The sequence below is a fragment of the Neolamprologus brichardi genome, chromosome 9 (genome assembly GCF_056152115.1).
Source record: "Neolamprologus brichardi isolate AB-2024 chromosome 9, ASM5615211v1, whole genome shotgun sequence".
Lineage (NCBI taxonomy): Eukaryota > Metazoa > Chordata > Actinopteri > Cichliformes > Cichlidae > Neolamprologus > Neolamprologus brichardi.
In genome coordinates, this window is record NC_142112.1 from 29,006,161 (window position 1) to 29,026,329 (window position 20,169).

General features: G+C 38.9%; 1 protein-coding gene across 2 annotated transcripts in view; it reads left to right on the forward strand.

Moving 5' to 3' along the window:
* The first annotated feature begins 278 nt into the window (after window positions 1–278).
* Window positions 279–20,169, forward strand: part of ralylb (RALY RNA binding protein like b) — a 116,985-nt gene continuing 97,094 nt past the window's right edge. The window contains exon 1 of one of the 2 annotated variants that reach the window (XM_006794959.2): window positions 279–1,324. The gene's annotated coding sequence lies outside the window, so the exon portion shown is untranslated. The remainder of the gene's footprint in view (window positions 1,325–20,169) is intronic. The other variant, XM_035909645.2, reaches the window with a different exon arrangement.

A 20,169-nucleotide genomic window follows, 5' to 3' on the forward strand; every position in this document is an offset into this window, starting at 1 on the left:
CCCGTTAACGGTGTGTTGTTCGGTGTGCTGCACTTTCACAGTTTAAGCACCGAGAACAGGGCTGCATGCTATTGCGATGCAGCTTTACGTTGACCCCCACCCCCCTCGCTGTAATAACACACACCCCTGTTCATTCTCCCCCAGTAAGAAAAACCGTGCTCTTTATCCCAGCCAGTGCTTGCACTGAATGAAATGAAAGCATGCCTGGATCGTGACGTGGCGCTGACACCGCGTGAGCTCTGCATCTTTAAAACAGAAGGACAAAAAGCAGAAAAAAAGAAACCGAAAGAAAAACAGACAAGCTGCTCAGTCATAACTGTGGGATGATAAGGACTACCTCTTTTTACTTTTGGAGAGAGTCGAGCCGTTAGGAGAGCATTCAGCATCAGCTGTTCAACACTGGTCTCTCATTGCTGGAAGTCGGGGCTGAATCAGTCACATGACAGAACTGGAGGCAGAGATCTAGAGAAAAGGCACAGCATTTCGGCTAGCACCGCCATACTGTATTTTGAGCCATATCACATTTTTATTGCAACATTTTACTCCCGCTCGGTGAGTACATTTCCAATGGCTTTTTTGTAAGCATTTTTTGTCTTTTTAATTGCCCCCCCTTTTTTTGTTATTTTTCCTCCTTTTGCTGATGGTTGAATTGAGCATTGACATGGTGGTTTTGAGCGTTTTTCCACATCCAGGCTTCAAGTTTTTAGCATGCAGTTATTCTGATCGAGAGTGCCAAGAGGGTAAACGGGTGCGTTATCGGGATTGAGAAAGCCTTTACTTGCTTGCAGTTTTGTTTCGAGGGTCGAAACCAAGCAGGTTTTGTCAGTATTGAGATTTTTCGAACATTTATTGGTGGTTTTGAAACATTTTTAATTTTTTTCTCTTTTTTTTTCTTTTTTGTTTCTGTCGACTTTTGCTGTTGCTATGCTTTGGTTTGCATTTTGCAGTGTTGTTTGTTGCCTTCGAGTTTTGTGATTTTGATGTCTCGGTGAAATCACCACCGATCCGATCCTTGCTTTTACTTTGCTCCTCTTTTCTTTATGGAAAAAAAGAGGGGGAATCATTTTTAAAGCCCGATGACATTTTAACGTGCTACTTTTCTTGCAGCTGAGCTCACAGGTTTGTGGTTTTTGTTTTTGGTTTTTTGTGTTCCTCTCTTTTTCCGATTTCATTATACTTTTGCTGGTGGCAGTGTCAAGTATTTTTTGGATGTTATTTTTTTTGACTAGATGATGCTGGGTGGACGAGGGGAGTTTTGATTCTTGGGGGAGTTCAATGCGTTCTTGTTTTCAACGAGGATGAACAGACATTTTCCCTCTTGCAGGTATATAACGTGAGCGGATGAGTGACACGCTTCTGTATTTACAATAAAGAATGAGGTGACAGAAATATGCACCTGTGGCTGACGTGTTATTTTGTAAGGGCTGCTCAAATTGTTGATTAGAAAAGGCATTCTTCATCAATGTTACCTGAAGGTTACCTGCTGTGATCGATCTGTGCCTAATGCTTCATAAAATAAAATACAAAAAAAAATCTAATGTCGTGGTCAATAATTCAAGAACACGGATTGGAAATCACACGCAGTTCGTTCGAACAGTGTTTTCTTTGTCGTGAGTTCAACAATCTTGACGCCGTTCAAGCTGAAGACTAAATGTAAGTAGATACAGCCAAGGACGGATACACTGCAATAAATGCAAGTATCGAAAGTCTATTCATATATCGATTTGGAGGAGCGGAAATAACAAAATTCCTTTACTGCAGCAGACGCTTCTTTAAACTGCAGCTGGCTACCAACTTGAGGGAAATAATTAGGTTACATTTTCCATTGCAGTATGTCATGGGCAAATATCTTCCCACACTTAAGTGCCCCTCTTAGTCCTTTACAAACTCAATCCGCTTTTTGTGGGCCTGGATGCATAAATACTTTTTTTTTCTAATCTGATTTAGCAGGAAATGAACTAAAAGAGGACTTAGAGTGAAATAATCCTTTCAAGAGGCAGTTTAACCTCAGATTATTAGTGCTGCAGGAAATGCAAAAATAAAAGCGAAAACAGATATCATGGAGTCTTAGAAAAGAGCAAGGCTTGCAATCAGTTACTCGAATTATTTGCTCTGTGTGTGTGCGTGTGTTTGTGTGTGTGTGGGTTCATAGCCAAAAAGTCATGGTACTCAGCAGAAATCCACCATCTCTACTTGACTTACTCTTCACTTTTTCCCGGGCTGATCTAAATCATTTCTGCCTTTGGAGTTTCCATTTTTAAAGAAAGGAGTCAAGCTTGTGCATCAGATCTCATCAGTTTGCTCCATTTAACTCATATGTGTTCAGTTTAACAGAACAGAGGTTTCGTCGGCATAATACTGCAGGCCAATAAAACACAGGGGAGTGGACCATTAAGTCTGAGTGTAGACTGTTAAGTCCCGGTGTCATTAAACAGGCTTGCATAGTTGATCAGAATCCAAATAATTTAATGTGGTGAAATGAAACATTAATAACTACTGGATGAAAAACGCAGTTGGTAAACTAGGATTGTTAATAAGGCAAACTGACTGGAGCAATTAAGATGAAACATGTTGCAGAGAATTGAAAGGCTGTTATTAAGTATTGATTTCTCTGCCTTCAGTTAGATCTATGCAGACCATAAAGGAGATGTAGATAAAGAGCATGAGGAGATTTTAATGGGGTCCAATTTGTGAGCCAATTTAGAAACGGCTTTAAGAGTCTAGGAAGAGAGTAAGTGTTTGCTTGTAGACACATAGTAAATATATTATAGGCTATGGTGTTGGAGTAGGTGTGAATTTGCCACAGAGTCTGTCAGTGACTGAAAAAGAAGAATTACAATTGAATCCAACTATTAGATTCAGATACAAGTAATCAGTGTACCGTCAGTTCTTGCACTGCAGCCATGATTTAATTACATTTTCCTTCAAAAATTTCTAAAAGTCACTGAACTCATTTAAGCCATGAACACATTAAACTCTTACACCGAGTAATTAGGTGAAAGAATGACTTTAATTTTCAAGGCCTGTATTTTAGCCTGAAGCCAGGGCATTTCACATGTGTCTAGATAATATTTTCAGTAACTTCTTCAAGGTGTCACACTGTCCTCCAGTTTATCTATGCAGAATTACACACAAGTCCATTTTTAGCTGCATAAAATAGCTGTCTTTTGTAAACGTTCCAAAGAAATTGTCTTCGTTATCTTCGGTGCACAAAGGTTTTAATCAGGCCACTCCCTCAAAATCAATTCATCTGTTGGCTTTCAAACCTCAAACCACAACATCACAAGACATCAACATGTCTTCGCGCCCTGAGTTGAGAGTTGTTTCTGCCACACCGCCAGAGTGTGAGCTCCACAGACATCTCTCCTGCTAAGCATTATGATAGTTTCTATTACGTCCTGCAGTGTTGTGTCTGCGCTCCAGGCAGGTTTTCTGTTATCTGGGCCAAGCCAGAACCGCACAGGAGTCTCACAGAGAAGTATGATAGCTCGTGTGTGGTTATATCTCTGCTACCATGAATAAAACATCACGCAAGAGTCAGCTATGTGCACTAAGCATGTGCTTAACTAGGGGATGCATGAAAGTGAATGCAGGTTTGGTGGTGGTGGTGGTGGTGGTGTGTGTGCAGATATATGTTGCTTTAGTATCATCTTTCAATAGAAGAAATAATAAGCAACATTAAAGGAGGACAAAACCTGAGCAGACTGAGACGTTTTATGTTTTCCCCTTTAAAGTGTTGAAAGGGGACCACGAAACAAGTTTTATCATTTTCAAGAAGCAGCAGTAGCTCTTTACTTAAATTATGTTTTTTTTAACCATAAAGGCACTCGTATAGTATGACTTGCCACTGTCTGAAAATATGGCAGCTGCAAAGCTGGTCTGAATTTTGCTCTCATCTTAACATTTTTTTTTTGCCAGTCAGTGAAGCTCTCAATTAATCTCTGCATTGTTTTAATTGGATTTCCACATGTCATTACTCACATAGGAAAGAGTTTGGTTGCTGTTTTCCATCTTTATAAATCAATCTAGAAAATGAGCCTGACAGAAATGGTTATTGTCTTTCTGATAATTATTGTACTATAACAATAAATAATGATTTGCTCCATTCAAGTAGATACAAAAAATCCCGTTTCTCCTTCTTGACTAATAAGCATACGGCAAAGAGCACCACTCCTTACCACATTAGTGTAATGTTATTTTGACAGCGTGATTAAGTGTGAGCAATACCTTGATTCTTCTTAGGCTTTACCACAAAGAAGAAGGGCCAGTTTTTATGTTACCTGAAAGAAAAAATGTCTGCAAGGCAAACTTGTGCAAGTCACAAGTTCGATTTTTTTAAATAATCGCATAGCTGTAAAGGCAACTCGCAGAAGTGCATCCATATTATTATAAACTCAAAGCGTCTTTCATCTGCATTTTGGCAGTCAACCATATCAACATAACATGAAGTACCAAAGTAAAAAGAGTGTTTTACGATGTGTTTTATTTCTCTCAATGAGGCATTCACTTCCTTCTCCCCTCCTTTTAACAGATAAACAGCTTACCTTTGCCATGACTCATTCTACTGAGACTACTGTTAAGTACTTTACTGTCCTTTTCTGAGCTGTTAATTTGATAAGTGAGGGGATCTTGCACTTCATATTCTGGGCAATTAAACCCATATCTGAAGAATAGGGTCAGGCTGAATGACTTTCCAGTGTCTATTATGGGAACCATCTGAGTTACTGTGCATCACTGAAATCAGACTTCTGCGCCGACGTGCTGAGACCTGATTGTAACTTTAAAATTTTGCATGAAAGCAAAGTTTTGTTTTAGTTACATGTAACTGACATTCGGTCTTGAGGGCGTGCGCTCTTTTAACTTGATGCTTTTGAAGACAATGGGATCAGTTGCAAAACAGTGATATTTTCTTCCTTTGATTAAATACACGAAACTAGACATAGACTGAGACTTGGGATGTGTTTCGAATTTGTAAAGCGAATTGAATTGCTTTTTCTATTTTTAGGGAGGAAATAAGTTTAGAGCTGTGGGATTAGGACTAACCTTACAAAAGGACATGGAGCTAAGATGGTGTAAAGGTCAGTGTTTGGAAGATCCGCTCATGAGGAAAGTACAGTTTATACTGCTTTCCCAGCGCTGTCCAGTTATTGAGCCAGCCTACATGATAGCTTCCAGGTCACATGAGGTCAAGCTTAAAAATTCAGTACAATTTTCTAATTAGTTTGTGTTAAATTCCATTCGGCAGGAGTATGACGTAGGAGCAAAACATACAAAATTAGGGTTTAAATTAGATATGGATGAAGCACTGTCGCTTCTAATATACATAAGTATTATGTCTTTAGACGAAAATGTCACAGAGCTTCCTGCAGCAGCATCTTCTCCCCAACCCCCTCCTAATTAAACTGTAATTTCAGAAAATTGTTGGTCTCATTGTAGATACATAAGCCTGTTACATCACACTTAACTTTTTGGCATTTAAATACATGTTTTTCACATCAGTGTGCCAAACATCATCATTAAAATTTAACCCTCAGGCAGAAGGATGACCGAGCCAAAGATGATTAGTCTGTGCTTTGCACATCTTTTCTGGAAATAACGGAAGATCTCAGTTTGGATACATATAGAATTATGGAAATGTGGCTGGAATATTTTGGCAGGACACGCAAAAAAAAGAACAATACACATGACCTCAATCTGCACATACACAAATTTAGACATACATTTGTAAAGAAAGAGCAGGAGAAGGAAACTGATGCATAAAGTTTTACCTATTTTTTGGTCCTTTTAAGAGCAGGCAGTTTAAGAGGAGCAAGATTTTAGCTTCTATTTCTTGCTTGTGTGCATTTATTATACTTTCATTATGCAGAAATTCTTCTCTTCAGCCCTCCTGATAACCTGCTTCCCCTGATCGGGCTAGCCAATCCACATTAAGTTGAGTAGTAGCAAACTAGAACAGTGGCACAGGAAAAGACAAGCTGATCAAATATTTAGAAAAGCGCTCAACGTTTCTCTGTCCTACGAAGATGAAGTATTTTCTTTACCTCTCTGAAACATTAAAAAAAGCAGAAAACACTGCAGATTAAATAAACATAAGACTCTCCCAAAATGCCACTATAAAATATTAAAAGCAGCAATAAAAAGATAAACACAAAAATACCAGAGACTAAGGGCTCCCAGGTCAATTTATAGAAGTTAAAATCAAAATGCATAGTGAAATTCAAAGACTTGAGTTGCCATAGGCAACATCTAAGGCTGAACTAATTGATTTATCATTAGGATGCAAAAGCAAGTGCTTTCTTGCAATCTAAAGATGACCTGGGCATGAAAATATTAAGCGTAGGAACATTATGCATGGGAAACATCTAATTGGGAAGAACTTTTTTTTCCTACTGTATAAGCAGTGGAGCATTGCCCACGGCGATGAATTCAAAGAACTGCATAGTTTACTGGTAAGAGTGAATCTTGGAAAAGCTGTTTCAGTTAAGAGACGAGGTTATAAAGTTGACAACTTGATCCATGAGTTCTGGCATGTCTAAGTGACTGTGTGCTCTTTGATGCTGAGTGTGTGACAGAAAAATAAACAAATGAAAAGCAACAAAAAAAAAAAAGAGGCAGAGGAGTGGTATGAACCCTTCCAAAGCAGGTGGCAGAGCCCTCCAGATGCTGCAGAGAAGCAACGATGCAGATAATGTCTTGCCTAGATTACCTCAGGGACTCCGATTACAGTGGAGAGTCCTCATCTGGGTCAGCTCAGAGCTGGTTCTGCAGGGATCAGCTGTTCTCGCTGTTGTCCTGCTGGCCTCAGCTGTCTCTCACCTGCTTGTGACCAGTCGCGGATGTATTGGCTAAACACAACAGTGTCGACATACATGATACGTTGCACTGTGCCGTACCTACACTGTCATTATTTTGATAAGGTCTGCATGAAACGTTTTCTTTTTTTTAATTGATCTAATTGAATTAATCAATTCACTGTTGTCATCTCTGGGAACTTTCAATTGTAAGGGAAAGATTTTACCATAACAGTGCAATAATAGTAGAATAGCTGGAAATAGGAGAGTGAAAAATCTCCCTCTTACAAAGAAGAAATCTCCAGGAGTGGGGATCTCAGGGACCAATTGGGGTAAGCAGAAAGTGAAGAGAGAAAAGAAGAGCAGAGAGAGACAACAAAAAATATAACGTATGCATGGATAAATTGGTGAACAGGCCTTCAGAGCACAATCCCTAGGGGCAAGCGGTCAGAGCTCTCCTGGGGCTAAAGTGTTGGTTTGAAGGAATTTTTCTTGGGATGTCAATCAAATAACTTTAAAGAGACTGAAAATGGACAAAAAATAATCGCAAATAACTGCAAAGAGGCATAAATCAACCATAAATAATCCAAAAAGACAGAAAGAAAATGCAAACCAACCTCAAAGAGACACAAAACAACCAAAAAGGAACAGAATTATAACAAAAAGACACAAATTGACCACGGAGACGCAAAACCACTACAAAGACAGACAAATTAACAGGAAAAAAAACAACCACAAATAACTCAAAGCATTCTGCATTTCTTTCATTTTGGATGTCTTCATCTTATGTTTCGAGGCACTGGGGGCCTTTTCGCATGCCTCAGGGCACATTGACAAGGGAGGGAGGGAGTTCCAAACAGGAGTCAGAGGTTTCAAATCTTTGAAGTTTATATCCAAATTTAGAGTAGACAGCGAAAAACTGTGATCACTTTATACAACAGGCACTAAAGGGTAGAGAAAAATAAAATGATCATAAAGTGATTCTACTTTTTCTGTGATTTGTTGCTCTGACAACAAATCTTCATCTTTGCTTTTGCAGCTTGTTTTTTAAATTTGGTCAGATACATTCAAAACTCTTGCATAGGGCGTAGCACAGCTCATTCACTCAAACCATTTAATTTTTTTTAATGTTTATCAAATTATTGGCTTATATATTCTAATATACTCATTTGTGTTTTTTGCAGACAATAATGAACAATGCATGTGTTTACATAAGTTGCTAATAGACTCCACAACCATCATATGTAGTTCAAGATTTTCAATTTAGAAATATAAATTTAAGGCTAGATAATTTTTAAGCGAGGCAATAATGCAGATCTACACAAGAGATGAAAGTCAGTTTTGAAAAATGGGTTGCAAATGCTCATGTACGGTTTACCCTTCAAATGTATGTGTGCACAAATGTGTGTATGCCCTCTATAAGAGAAAGAATGTACACGGAAATTCCAGATAGATATTTTCAAGGAGATATAAACTGAAAAAGAGAAAAGAAAGAGAGATATTCCAACATAGAGGCATCTTGACTCACACAGTCGTGGGGATCATGACCTCAATTTTCAGTGTGTGCCACTAGGAAAGCACAGGTGCACTCAAGAAGAGATGGCTAGCTAGCTAGCTAGCTATTGAGTTTGTGTACCCCTGAGGGCAAAAACATGTCCACCGAGCAAACCTTTTATGTTTCTCTCAACAAACGGTTCAGTCAGAGGTATCAGGGGGGACTGCTGGTGATGGTGAAAATGTATGATTGCTCCACATTCAAAGTCTGATTCAGGCTGACAGATAATTCTTAACTGACGACAACACATGGACAGACTTGGGGCTTTTTACACGTAAGCACTCACATTGTTATTTAAATGATGTTAAGTTATGCAGAACTTTGACTAACTAGGAGAAGAAAAAGGGAAGAAATGCAGAAATCAGCTTGGTCTCATTGCAAAGAATAGCTGTCATAGTGAGCCTCGCCCATGAGTGATAATCCCAGCTCTGTGACCGGCTGCGTGCGCGCACATGTCCCTGCAAATATGCATCCTGAACACAACTGCATCCTCTTCGGATTGAGGTTAACTAAAAAAATAACAAAAAAAAAACCACAAACACATCTGTCTTCCTAAATGTTGCCCTATTCACTGATGGGTTTATGATTAAAAATAGAACTGCTGTCATTTAATTCCCCACTTAGCCACAAAAACAAAAAAAGCAATCATCTCCTGAAACATTAATGGCCTGTTGACATCTTGCAGCGAGCCACAGTCTATCAGGTGGCGTGTGTAAATAAGGCTTCATTCTTCATATTGATTTTCCCCCCAGGTTTTGACATCAGAGGAAATCAAGAAGCACATTGCTGTATGTTCTCTGCAATAACAGCAGTTATTATAGCCATTACTTCCTTTTCCATCCATTTTCTCTAATATACACCCTGCGCCTACACCCATCAGTGTGCAAAGATGTGGTTTGGATATTTGTCTTGATGGAAAGGTAAATGAAATCTTCAGTTGAATAGCCTGCTCTGGCATTATTAGTGGATATAAATGTGCTTACTTACAAATTCCGTTGTTTCGTAAGAGTAACACGATTGTCTGGATTATATTTACGTCCCATTTGCTGCCCAGTTAGTGTTTTGCTGCACAGGAAACAATAGCATATAGCAATGTGGAAAAACCAAAAGAGAACATTTAAAGCCCCATCAAGAGACTTTAAAGTGCATTTGCGTGTCCTGTAAGCCAGTGCTTCTCAACTTTTAAAGCAAAGTCTACTTGTGACACATCACCCATCCCTAATCAGCAAGATGCTTTAAAAATAATGCCTTGATTATACTCTTGTGAATACAGACATGGACAGCTGAAGACAGGATAAGAGAATAGTCATTCTTGTTATAGTTTTTTGAAGTCTGCTACCTTGGCCGCATGTGTAGTTGGTGCATTGTGATATAAATTCTTTGCAGACTGGTCCATGCAGTCAAAAAAGACAGGCAGGTATGTGGACTACTATTAAATTTACATTGCTGTGACCTGAGCGGACTCTAGCAGTCTCTAGTGGACAAGGTTTAAGTCATTCAAAAATTGTTTTAATCAAAGTTGATGTTGATGTTGTCTGAATAACAGATAATAAAGAAATCAGAGGGATTTTAAGATCTATTTATTTTTAATTTTTTGTTGGGCAAGTGTATTTTCTTGGTTTGGTGCCCTGGATGCAGGGCTACCAGCACTAAATTCAGAATAACTGTCATAAACTACAGAAAAGTTTCCTTTTTTGTTCATAAGCACGGCCAGAAAACCCCACTTGTGAGGGCCTGTACAACATTTAAATTCTCTATAACACCAGGTCTGTCAGGGCTTGTCTGACAGACCCCATCGCCCCTGGCATTTTGCCCTGTACCAGCCCACCACAATCGATAACATGCCACCCATGTTTGTGCTCCCCTGAATTTGCATGCCGTCCAGGCTACCCTTTAAAAGCACTAAAGGTGTGTATTGAATAAGAGAAGACTAAGATTTAGATAAAGGAAACGTTTTTTGAAAGTGACTCTGCTAATACTTGTACAGTACTGAGAGAATTTTAAAAGAAGTAATGATCTGTCTGTAATAAACAGTTGATCAGATAATTGTTCTTTTCAGGTTGAAGAACAGTATGTTTCACATTTCCTGCTTGGGTAAGTCCTTAAAAAGCAGGAAAAAAAATAAAGTGAATAAACTGTCAACATAAAAGTTAAATAAAAATGCGGGGGACTTGTTTGATAAATCCATAAAAAAGTGGTGCGATCATGTCAGAGAGGCGCAAAACAGTCACACTGACATGACAATGTATGTAAAGACAATGCACAAATAGTTGTTTAGTGAATAAATAAAGACAAGAATGTCTCAATTTTACTCCCATATAATGTCCATCACTGCCACACAAAATCTTGCGTCCTAAGAGGTTTTTTTTCCATATCCCAGAACATCACTGGGAACAGCAAGCTGCCAGCTGGCCCACTGCTAATGCTGATAAATGGTGGTTAACAAAATTGTGGCATCCTTTTTACACTAGCAAGTGCTTACTAATTGTCTTAGCCACTTTGCACAGTGTGTTAGCTAGCATACTCTGACATCCAAACAAACACATTATGACCAGAAAACTACTTATTTGCAAAAGTGGCAAGCTAGCCAAATTGAAGTTGTGGAGAGAGTGCATATTTGGTTGTACTGTTATGTAATTAACACAACTTTGCAAAAACCAGCCACTTTGTTCACCAATAGAGTTTTATCTTAAATTTTCTGACACTCCAGACAAGTATCACCCTGCTAATCATCCTAGTCTCATCTCTCCTGACATACAGGTGTTGTTGATCCAGGCAGACAGCCCATTACCTTCTGCTTTACTTAACCCCCTCTAAGTTCTCCGTTTCTCTGTCCTTCTAACTGTGTACAGCACCACTGCCAGCACCTCCCTAGTCTTATCCATTTTGGCACTCTGACGTTTTTGTTGACAGCTGTGTTGGCCCGAAAAGTCACGTTAGGCCCACCGGGGGAGTTCCAGTATGCCAGATGGCCAGTCGAGCACAGGTAAAAGGTGATAACAGAGAGTAAAAACAAGCCAGAATAATATAATGTACTGTCCTTACTCCTCTGGCTTTCTTTTCTCTCTCCGCCTATCACAAATTGAAAATAGGTAAACTGTTTGACTGTATACTGGCTGTTCTAAGCTAGTAACAAATAGAATGTAGAAGTATACAAAAAAGAAAACAGCGTGTGCGTGACAAGTGGCTCGCTGCCACAACAGAAGCAGCGAGCAATGCAGATGCTTGCTGTTGAAAAATGGGTTAGGGTCTCGGGCCCTCAAACAGCAGGCTGCTTTTCTTAGTTTGTAATGCAGCCCTATCTTTTAGCATGGTTGTACTGTGGGAATACTGATCATTTAAATGGATAGCTTATCATCTTCTGAAATACACTTGAAGTATGGGATGCAGACTTTGCTATTTTAGATTAAGATTAGAAGTTCAGCAGAATGCCGGCTCATTTCTCCATCAAATATAGGACCATGGTTGTCAGCTAGCTGCCAATTAGCATTTTTTAGCATAGTTAGCATAAATACTAAAAATAGGTGATAAGAGTCACTCTAAAGCACTAACTAATTATATTGTTTGAGAACTAGGGGTTTACTGGGTGTTTTTAGCTGGGCTAACTTGTGTTTATTCAGGGGTTAAAATGAGTGGGAGTTCCAGAAGCTTTCAGTTGCTCAGTAATTAAACCTAATCCAAATTTTAATACATAATTTTATCAAGCAGCCTGGCTTTGCTTCCAGGTTAGGCCACAGAGAAATGAGTATCACCCCTGGTCCTGTCCACATGTGCAGACGTCAGAAAAGTTGCCATGTTGTACTTCACTACCTACCGCTACAGTAAGCATAAACAAAGTTACCATTTCTGTGAATGGCAGATAATTTCAAACTCGACACACAAAACTGCATCTGTGCAGTTTGGATTATAGTCTGTCTGCTAGCTAAGTGTCCAGTCACTGTATTTCCTAAGGGGGGAAAAAATGTGTGAACGATCTAAAATAGACAGAACATTAAAGGAAAATGAGAGATTATTTTCAAAGATAATGACTACTCGGCAAGTGACATTAGCTAGAGGGGAAAAACTTACATATCCAAATAAATGTTACTTTATTATTAAAATATCAGATTCTGGATCTGCATGTAATATTTTGCTGAAGTTATTTGGTTATTTGTGAATTGTGTCTTTCACAACAAATTGAATTATATTTTTTGTCGGAATATTATACTAGTATGCAAATTCATGCTGAGCTGAGTAGCAGTATTATGGTACAATCTACAGTGCTGCATTGTGTTGCACTGGTGAAACGTAGTATGATAGCTCTGTGGTGTCCATGCTGACTGTTTGATAATTCTGCAACCTGTATAGATGCTAGTAAACGTATGACCAAAAGATTTGCTAAAATACTTTTTTAGGGGGCAAAGTAGCATTTTTTTACACATGATGATTTTAGATTTTTTTTTTCTTTACCTTCTTTATGTCCTGTTTACCATTGGTGTCAAAGGTAATTGTTATTTAAAAATAACTGTCTAAATAAATACCTGGAGACATTTAAGAGGACTTTCTCTAAGGCAGGTCTTGCTTCTAGGAGGAGTTTGCCAGTCATCAATTTGGATCTAAACTGATGATGCTCTTTAGTCTGACTTACCAAATTCTACCTTTATAGTAGTAATAGTTCATATAACATACAACAATCTGACTGAAGAGCAGTAAACCTCTAGAGCAGCAGCATCTGGTCAAAGCCTGTCCATAAAAAAAATGGGACATCAATTTATTTTGTGACTTATTTCTAAGAGAGTCATTTCCCTGCACTGCACCCAATCTCAGTGTACTCAAGTAGCCAAATTCCACTTTATCCCCTGGGTGTTGTGATTTTGTGCTAAGCTAAGCGAAGTGTATGTGACAGACAAACATCAGCGGCATCAATCCTTTTTCTATTTAATGCAAAAAGAAAAATAAGAAGTAAATGTTGTTACCCCACAGAGATAACTCTTAATTTTAGAGTCCCTGTGGAAGCGGGATTGCTTCTTGCAAAGTGGTGTTGAACATAGCCTGCTTGTAATTCAACTAAAATCTTTCAGATCATTTCAAGTCAAACCTTTCTCCCAAAACAAATCCAGTGAACCGGCAAGTCAGATATTTTCTTACTGGATGTTACATGACATGATTATTAGGAAGTCACAATATTAGCTGAAGACTAAAATGCCTTCTGCACTATCTTTCAGTTTTACTCCAAAACTGACAGAGCGGCTTTCCAAAATGTTTTGTGACCAGATGGCTAAACTAGAAGAAAGACGTTCTGTGTATTATTTTATCCTTTTTTCCCCCCATCTTTTTAGACCCATGGGGAGCTAACTGCAAGGAAAATCAATTTCTGTCATTCTCCAGCGAGTCTGCAGATGACAGTGAATAAATTTGTCGGGGGTAGATGTAAAGTTGTTGCAAGCCACAGGAACTCGACAGCTCTGTAATGCAGGTAGTAGCAGCTCCTGCAAGACAAACTAGATGAATGAAGTGGGACATCTGGATTTTGCATTATTTTTGCTATACTCTAAAGACACCTGTCAGTGACATCGTCAGGGAATACAAACATAATTAAGTAATCAAACAGACACATTACATATGTAGATTACATTAATTGCAGAAATGGGCTTAAAATATTCATTCAAATTAGCCCCATCATTTAGGCAGGGATCTCTTCCTGGTGAGTGTAATCATTGAACTAATTAGGTCAGTCAATGCAAGTTGAAACATTTCGAAAAGCAATTTCACTTTCCAATTAATTATAGGCTCAGAGATTGAAAGCAATATGGAAATCTGTGGAGCAATAGCAGGGATAGAAATAACCCTTCAGAAAATCATCATCATGAGACCAGACTTATAGAAACAGGCCGACAGACTGAGAAATTTCACTGTGCAGCTTGCGCCTGAACTGTTATTATTTTTCATGGTTTATGGGTCTGAATGTGTATTTGTCGAGATGACTTGTCTGTAAGGATTTTGGAAGTATCTCAGGAAGACTATTCAGCGCTGTAGAGCTGAATAGCGTTAGATGAAAGTGGAACACTCATTCACCTTTCTAGTACAAAGCAAACCACTTTGGAGAGTTCATAACCGGCTGCAGAGTGCGTGGCTTTTTCAGAAACACACAAAACAAATATCCACCCTGGTCTGAACAGTTCCATTCGGCAGTCTTATTTGTTTTGTTATGGCACTTTTATTTAATTCAGAAGCAACAATATAATTGCACTCTATTCTAATTCTTTTTATAGTCCTGAGTGAAACAGCATTCATGGCAGCCATAAACACGAGGATTGCAGGGAATCGTTCTCCAATCTGCTCCTACAAACAGGGAGTGCGGAGTGCATGACGCGGTGGACAAAAATATTGGTCCACCTACACATTACACCTACAGCAGCTGGCCAGCCATGGAGACCCATGGGTGATCTCCCAGTGCACAGCTTTTGTGTTGATGTTAATGCCAGAGGAGTTTCGGAGCTCTGCAGTTATTGAGTCAGGAGAGGATTGGCGAGTGTTATGCACCACGTGCCTCAGCACTCGGCGACTCCACTGTATAACTTTACAGGGTCTGACACTTTGCGGCTGACTTGCTGTGGTTACTAAACACTTCCATTTTGCAAGAGTACTTTCAGTTTCAGTTTCAAGTTCACTTACAGTTTACGGTGGCATGTCTAGAAGGGAAGACATTTTTTTCAGCTGACTTGTTGGGAATTCTTTCACAATCATCATGTCACAGATCATGTGCTTGATTTTACACAACTGTGGCAATGAAACTGAAAAAACCCCAAATTCAATGATTAAGACGCGAGGAATGTTTTTGTCCAAGCCTCGGAACAATGAAGACAACACAAAAGGTGCATAAGCTGTGATTTCTTTAGTGGATAATTGAGGTTAAAATCTTCCAATTAAAAGAATAAAAAACATTTACAACCTGATTTTAAAATATATATATATATATTATTAATAGTTTCCCCCTTAATAATTCCACCCAGTGACGTCTTTTACAACTCCTCTACTTGGATACAGGATTCAGTCGGCATTGCCACATTTAAGCAGTGTAAATGAGGCTCTACAAAGGGAGTACGTTTTACTTCTTTTATTCAGAGAGGGTATGTTCAATATTGCTTAACCCTCATTAAGATACTAAAAAAGTGTTGTATAAAGGAAATGCTGCAAGTGTTAGTATGCCATAATGGAGCTGTAGCTCACGTGCAGCAGTAACCCAGTCTTTTCTAGAGCTTTCAGGTATTATTTACATTCTGTACAAGACTGGGCAGAAACCACAAGGTTATACTATTTAAATCCCAAACTACATTTGCTACATTGTATAGAGTTTTATTTTGAAATCCCCTCATTAGTCATCATTAGTGAATCTTTTGCCTTGTAAAGGTAGCAATAGTGTCAAAAAGCACATCGCCACGTGATTTTCTAAGCTGTGGTACAAAATTTTTTCCATTTGTAGCGTCAGCAGATGAGGATGCTAACCTTTTGCTTAAGACATGTTTGCATATGGCATGCAGCCTGTCTCTTTAAGGGTTGTATAATGATATAATATGAATATTTGACTTTTTAAGATCATTTTTTGAAACAAATCACCTGGAAACTTTAATAATTTACGCTCCTGGAGCTAAAGATCAAGATACCTCTAACTAGTTACACTCATTTTAGCCATCAAACATGACAACAGTTGAAGAAATGAAAAGCTGGCTTGTTTGCGTTGGTGTGAAATTAAATACCCATTGTTTCAAGAAATAAAATATAAAATATTTTTGAGTGACAAATCTTTCACCATTACCTGGTGTGATGCTAAATTCAAAAGGCTGGCATGCAAATCAATAGCGAGCAAATTTCTTTCTCTTTTTTTCTTCAAGATAAAAATATTGACGTATGACTTTTTGCTATCTTGTAAAATTATAAGCTACATGACTTAGCTTTTTACGAGTGCCGCCCAAACTGTGTGCAGCTTGTTCTTGTACAGCTAAAACAAGACAGATGATGAGACTACAGCATGTGATAGGACATGCCCTCGGAGGTCCCCTGCACCTCTTTTGCCCTTCGTTTCCTCACCTTTCCCATCACATTATCCTCAATCTTACTTTGCTCCTCCCCACAATGCTGCCTCCCTTCCCATCCTCAGAGATCTCACCAGAAGCCTCCAGAAAGACAGATGCTTTGTCCATTCATTCAGTAATTACATTCCACTGCCAGGTCTTGCAGGCTGATTATTTAGCTGTCTATCTCATCTACTGCCAAGCCACTTCTCCCATGTAAGCTCCGATTCAGGACCCCAGGACAGCATCCGCAGATAAGGCTCACCCTGACTGTGTTAAACAATGAGAAGAGTTCAAAATGATTAGCCTGCCAGATTTTAGGTTTATTTTAGGTCACATTCATGAAGGGGGAATGAATGTAATGAACATGCAACAAAACAAAAAGTAACAAATCTAGACAGTAACATACAGCATGGGAGATGCTTTTGGTGAATCTAACCAATGAATCAGCTTAAACTGCGATACTGCGAATGTAAACAGCAAATTAGTTCTCAGAGAAATGAGAACGACTGCCTTTGGGCTCGCCTATGTTTTTTTCTTGCTCCCTTTTATATTAGAGCATCACCAGCTGTTATGGCAGATGGGCAAGGTAGCAACCAATTTAACTCCATCCATTTCTATGCAAGCACACAAGAAACAATCTGTCTCTGTCACTGACTGTCTCACTCGCTCTCTCCTCTAAGCTTCTTTTTTTCTGAAGGGATCTAGCTTTTATCGCTCTCATTTTGACATACAGATTTTTACCAGCATCAAATAAAAAACTGTGATGGGATAATATAAACTGTACGTGCTTGTGATTAAATGAGTATTTGCAATATTTTTACTTAAATTTTATATGTAAGCAAAAACATTGTCCTTGCCAATTCCTGAGAAAAACTAGGAAACGTTTTCCAAGAAGTAGGCTGACAAGTTCATGATACAAATATTTTCTTTTTTCAATCCCAAAGGCACAAACTCTCACCAGCCACTTTATTAGGTACACCTTCCTAATGGTGTGTTAGAACCTTTTGCCCTCAAAACCTTGTTAATTCTTTGTGGCATTAAATCAATAAAAGGTGCTGAAAACATTCCTCAGATATTTTGGTCAGTATTGACATGGGAGAATCACACAGTTGCTTGTCATGCCAATGTCTCCCTTCAACCACATCACAAAATGCTCTATTGGATTGAGATCTGGTTACTGTATGAGATATTCAAGAAACCCGAGCTTTGTCACACACACACACTATCCTTCAGCAAGCAGCCAGGCGATGAGTATATTGTGGTCAAAAAGCGATGGACATACTCAAGTAGCCTTTGGCACTTAAATGGTGCTTAGTTAGTATAAAGGACCTAAAGTGAGTCAAGAAAGTATCTCTTACACCTTTACACCACCAACTACAGCCTGAACTGTTGATGCAAGATGAGTTGATGCTTTCATGTTGGATAGCAGGGATCATTTGGCCCAACCATCACAGCAGAGATTGAGACTCAACAGACCAAAGAATGTTTTTTTCCAGTCTTCTACTTTCTAATTTTGTTGAGCTTGTGGGAATTTAGCCTTAGTTTCCTGCTGTTAGCTGACAGGAGTGGTATCTGGATAAGAGCTGCTCATCTGCATACTGTACCTTGATTGTAACAAGCAGTTATTTGAGCTACTGTTGTTTCCTGGAAGCTTGAAGCAATTTGTCCTTTAAAATCAGCAAGGCATTTTTCATCCAGAGAATGGACACTGGATGTTTTGTCTTTTTTAGACCACTCTCTGCAAACCCTATAGATGGGTGTGTGGCTTAGATCCTTGAGATGAAGTGTATGCAGCTGATGTGTGTAGAAACACACGCCAGGATGTGCTCCTAAATTTACACAGGTCATTTTAATCATGGTTAACAATTACCATTGGAATTTTTAGATTCAGCAGCAATCATAAGCAGATTTCTCCATACAACAATCGTTATTAGTTGAAGTGCTCTAAAATATAAAAACATAATTAAAAATGAACATAATCCATTTCTTTCTATACCTTTGATATATTCAGAATATTTTCCTGATTCTAATTAAATTTCTACTGGAGTCTTATTTGAAAATGCAGGGCTTTTTAGGTGAAAGAGAATGTTTTTACAGTGTGATACAGCGTTCGTTAGTTTACTTAAGCAAAGGCTCCGAACTATTTGTCCACTATAAGTCTATTAACAAGCAGTGACACAAAGAGCAAAGAGAAGCAGTGAGGTTGAAAGATGCTATTAAAGCCATAACAAGAGTTAATGGCAGGGCAAAAAAAAAAAAGTTGAAGGTAATGGTGCTGCGAGTCTCAAATTGTCCAGATCAATGTTTAAAGAGCACATGGTGCAATTAGTGAGTCTTTTGTGCTTCTAAAATCTTTTTTGCATTTTCTATCAAAGAACGCATGGGCATTAAACACCCAGTTGCCCAAGCAATAACTATAAAACAGCTGCATCCCATCAGAAGGCTTGGGCATTAAATTGCATTGTTCTTTGCTTCTGCACTAATACAAGGATAGAAAAGCTGGCCAGAGATGAAAATTTAGCCCAGTAGTAGCAACACTCGTCTAAGTGGGGCATCTATTTGCTCTCAAAACCACCTGAACTATCAGTGTCACACAATCCACGAGACACTGTAAACATTCATCTGATCCATGCTGAAATAATTGCATCACATAATAATTCATTCCCCAAATCCTCTGTTTGACAGCATGCCAAAGGTGGTGATTAAATTCAAATCTGAATACCGAGGAGGCCGTTGAAGTCGTCTATTCTCTTGTCATGTTCATGAAACCAGTCACCATAAGAAGATGGATAATTTGTGGCCTTAAAGCGAAGCTTACAGCGAGTAATAATGCTTTCACAGAGTGACATACAAATGATAATGGATCAGTGTAAAAAGGAGAAGTCCATTTTAAAATTCACTCCAGTGTGCAGCTGAATGTTGCAGTGATCGGATCAGCTTACAAGTTCCCCCAGATTAGTCATTTCCCTAAATTCCCTGAGTGGAGGTCAAGAGTGCAAAATTTATACGACACCCAGAGTCATAAGCAAGGTTAAAATAAAGCAGAATTCTACAGCAAGAGCCCAAAGTCTGCCAAGAAACATCCCACACACCATTAAACCACCGCCATCCTAGACTACTGAAACAAGGCATTTGGCTTCTAACCTGTGCGGGCTTTAGCTGTCCAAATTGGTGTACCAGGTGTACCAGAGCACCACCACATCTCAAATTTCTCGTCTGACAGATGTGAAGCCCAGTATGATCTTAAAGCCCATCTTTCTCAAAGCTGGAGGTGTTGTTTATTCTGAGAGACACAGTTGTAATAACTGGTATCTGTGGTACTTCTTACCTTCCTGTCAGCTCCAACCAGTATGGCCAGTCACCGCTGACCCTCACACCGGATGTTTTTCTGTTTTTTGTATCATTCCGAGCAAAGCAAAAGGTTTAGAAACGTTCTAGCCACACTTCACTTTTTAATTCAAATGTTACCTGAAGCCCATTAGCTGTATCTGCATAGATTTATAAATTACACTGCTGGTGCATTTCATGATTGGTGATGCATGCTTCCACACCTTACTGACTACAGCTTCTTACTAGCAAAAAAACCACACACACACACACACACACAAAGAGAAAACACTCCAAATCCAACAAAGTTGCTATAATCAATTCCAGTTCAGAGGCACTGTGGGACACCTCCAAGCTGTCAGCTGATGGAAAGCTGTTGATTGTGGTTTTAATAAGGAGCAGAAAGTGTGACCATGAAGACTACAGTGGTGCAAACTGCAGT